At 34.7% G+C, this 3,599-nt stretch overlaps 1 pseudogene; it reads left to right on the top strand.

Annotated features, from left to right (window-relative positions):
* The first annotated feature begins 247 nt into the window (after positions 1-247).
* On the top strand, positions 248-3,288 carry LOC111288590 (putative lipid phosphate phosphatase 4; annotated as a pseudogene).
* Positions 3,289-3,599: the final 311 nt, after the last annotated feature.

The raw sequence follows: 3,599 nt of genomic DNA, 5'->3' as shown, positions 1-3,599 counted from the left end.
AATATGTTGTTTCCAATGCAAGTTCTCTCCAGAGCTTATGTTTCAATCAGTATAGAAACTTAATCATTTTATCTTTGATTTTTTTTTTTTTTTGCTTGGAGATGGATATAAAGTTGAGTCTTTCTATCTTCATTTAATTCATCATTTGTCCTTCGTTTCAACAAAAAAATCATCATTTGTCCTTATTCTTCTTAAATTCTTGGTTAATAATAGATCTCTGTCTTCTTTTCTATGTCCTGTTGGAAAGATGACAGGTATCCTGCTGGTAGCTCATACATTGACATCTCATGGAGTCAAGGTGGCCAGAGTCCATTTATATGACAGTATAATTGTTCTACTTGTACTGATTGATGGCCTTCTGAATTTTATAGAGCCCTTTCACCGCTTTGTTGGGGAAGAAATGGTGACAGATTTAAAATTCCCCTTCCATAAAGATACTATTCCTTTCTGGGCTGTTCCCAGTATGTGTGTTTTTGCTTCAAGATTTTTGAATTTATATTATCACTTGAGATCATCTCTACTCCAATAATCAATCATAAAAATTTACTAATCCCTTTTTACAGTTTCTTTAAGTATTGCTGCCTTTAGTTTTTTTTTTTTTTTTTTCATATATTGCTATTTCAGAAAGGATGTATATGATTTTCACCATGCTATACCAGGTACTTACTCCACATTCTTTTTTACTTTCAGAAACTAGGCTGTGCTACACAATGCTCTTTGTTACTTATTGAAATGCTTTAATATTTAACTTGGTCTCCTATTTTCTGTTCTGCTAACCGGAGTTATAACGGATTCAATCAAAGATGTTGTTGGTAGGCCGAGACCACATTTCTTTTAGCGCTGTTTCCCAGATGGAAAAGCAGTATGTTCTCATGTCTATCTCTTGCCTATACACATAAAAACCTCCCTGTATTCTTTTGTGGAAAGAGGCTTATTGACTACTGTTGCATTTACTTTTTAGTACGCTAAGGCATGTCCTTGACTTCTTGTATCGTTCATTGCCTGCTTTTCGTTCTGCTTGTCAATGGTATGTATAGGTGTTTGACAGAATTACAGGGGATGTTGTCTGTCATGGAATTACAAAGGATATAAAGGAAGGATACAAAAGTTTTCCTAGTGGTCATACTTCATGTAAGTAAGACATGTATTTTTTAGATTTCTGTAGGGTTTTGATAATGCTTCAACAATACTGCTTTAACACATATAGAACTATCTTCCTTGAACCTATTAACGTATGTCAACCATTAACCACATTTCACGTCTAAATGTTCCAGATACTTTGGAGATAAACAAATAATCTGAGTTTATTCATCTGATCGAATAAAAGTTCATAATTGCAGGGCTTTCAGATTGCCAATTCTTTCATTAATCACATATATTGGGATGACATACAGCAGAAATAGTTGGAGGAGGACGAGAGGGGTGGGCTCATATTTTTTACTTTTATGTTGATAAACATCAAAAACCATAAATTTCTCGAAGTTAAAGAATTTTCAAGTTCTACTTAAACATCCAACTATTGAACGAGGTTAGGTTCGATGCAAAGGCCTATGCAGACTCTTGGTTTAATTAGTTTAGAGTGACAAATAGACCTGCAGGTTGCCTCAGCAATTTTGAAGCTCTAGGAGAATTTCCCGATGTTTCATAATCTTTTCTAGGTGTACAATGAGAGATTGTTCCACATTTGCAAAAGACTGATCATTATATTTCAATTTCTATTGTTTGATTTCTTGCTGTGTTTTCCGCATAAAAATGTGGTTACCAATATGTCCTTTGCAGGTCTTTCTTTCCTTGCAAGGTAATTGTCAGGAAAAATTAGAGCATTTGCTTGTAGAGGCCATGTTGAGCAACTCTATATCGTGTTTTTTCCAGTACTTGTTGCTGCTTTTGTGGGTGTTTCTTGTGTGGATGACTACTGGCATCATTGGACAGATGTTTTAACTGGAGCTCTTATAGGTCTGTCCATTTTACAGTAAACTGGACTAATGATTTCCTACTGAAATTGAGAGATTAGAATTGAAATAATAAATACTCGTTTATTTGTTTTGGTGCAGGATCAGCCATGGCAGCATTTTGTTACTTGCAATTCTTTCCTCATCCGCATGATGAGGATGGTATGTCTCTAAGTTTGATTAATGCAAATACACATAAATTTATCCACAATGTTGGTTGATATTGCTATAAAAGGTATATGCAAAATAGAAATGTGTATGTGATCTCTGTCACCGATATATCTCCCCCAAATTAACCTTGACTGAAGATTTTTTCCTCGGGGGCAATATATATGCTTCCTTTTGCAGATACAGCTCGCAGCAAGGTAATGATATGAATAGGATTTGCACCCCTGATATGTATGAACATGTGTAAATGGTTGCATTTTCAAAGCAACTTGAACATGCTTATTGGAAGTGCAGGATTTATAAGTGAAGTTAGATTTTAGTATTTCGTTTCCACTTAGAACTTTATTTTTATCATGCTTTATACCTGGAAGTTTATTGCTTCTCCCTTTCCCCATATTAACTTCGGATACTTTGAAGAAAATATGTTTCAGGTTCTATTGGGCTTTTAATTCATAAAACTGTTTTGCTAATAAATTTTTTTCTCTACGAAACTCATTTCAACTGAGAGTTATAAACTTAAGATATGATAACTTAAAAGAGTAGCCAGTGAACAACCACACTAATAGTGTTGATTGTAAGATTGTATCTCTTTCTGTTTCTTGCATTAACATTATTGGTGTGGTGTTCTTTTTCTTGCTGGTGTTGTATTCTCTTAACTGTACAGAGTACAGACACAGACAATAATATTGGTGAATGTGGTTCTTTATTTGGAATGTTACTAGGGCTTGTCTGTGTTCTATTTCATCCCTAGCTCACAACCATTAATCCTGCTTTGATCAGTCGTTGAAAATGTTCTCATAAACATTTGTTGTTTAAAATCGAATTTTGTTAGAAATAGGCAAGGTTAACTTTGCCAGTCCAGTTAGTTAAAATTTCAGGAACTTGAACCTGACAAGATGCATGTGCTGAAGAAAAGGAGTTTAATTTTAAACGACATTTGAATAATTGTATATGTAACTAGCTAGTTTTGAAGATTAGTCTGCAAATCATAGTTACTACTAATTTTAATTCTGGTATATCCCCCCATTTTGAACAAGCATGTTGGGCACCTCATGCACATTTTCAGATGCTGGCTGACAGAACTCATGGTGCTGCGTCTCCAGGAAGCTGTGCCAACTCTCCCCACGGGCCTCAAGCAGATATTGAAAACAACCAATGGGATCAGTAGAATCAAATTCCCCAGTTTAAATGCAAGCCTCAATACTGATTTAGATTTTGTTTACTGAAACCAATCTTAAGGGTCTGAAATATTTGTAACATACATACTTCAGCAAGCTACTCTTAACTTCTGAAACTGAATGTTGAATTCTAATTGATGTTGCAATCGAAAATCTGTTGTCCAGTTGGATTAGTGCAACTTTGTGAGATGCATAAATTTACCAAATATGTTACATCAAAAAAATTTTTTATTGCATGCATGGCCAGACACAAGAGTAGCCAAATTCAGGATATTGAGTTCTATTTGGGAGGGCTATTATG

Source organism: Durio zibethinus, chromosome 17 (assembly GCF_047325235.1).
Source record: "Durio zibethinus cultivar Kanyao isolate XHJ-2024 chromosome 17, ASM4732523v1, whole genome shotgun sequence".
NCBI classification, from domain to species: domain Eukaryota; kingdom Viridiplantae; phylum Streptophyta; class Magnoliopsida; order Malvales; family Malvaceae; genus Durio; species Durio zibethinus.
This window is presented reverse-complemented; position numbering and strand designations above follow the sequence as displayed.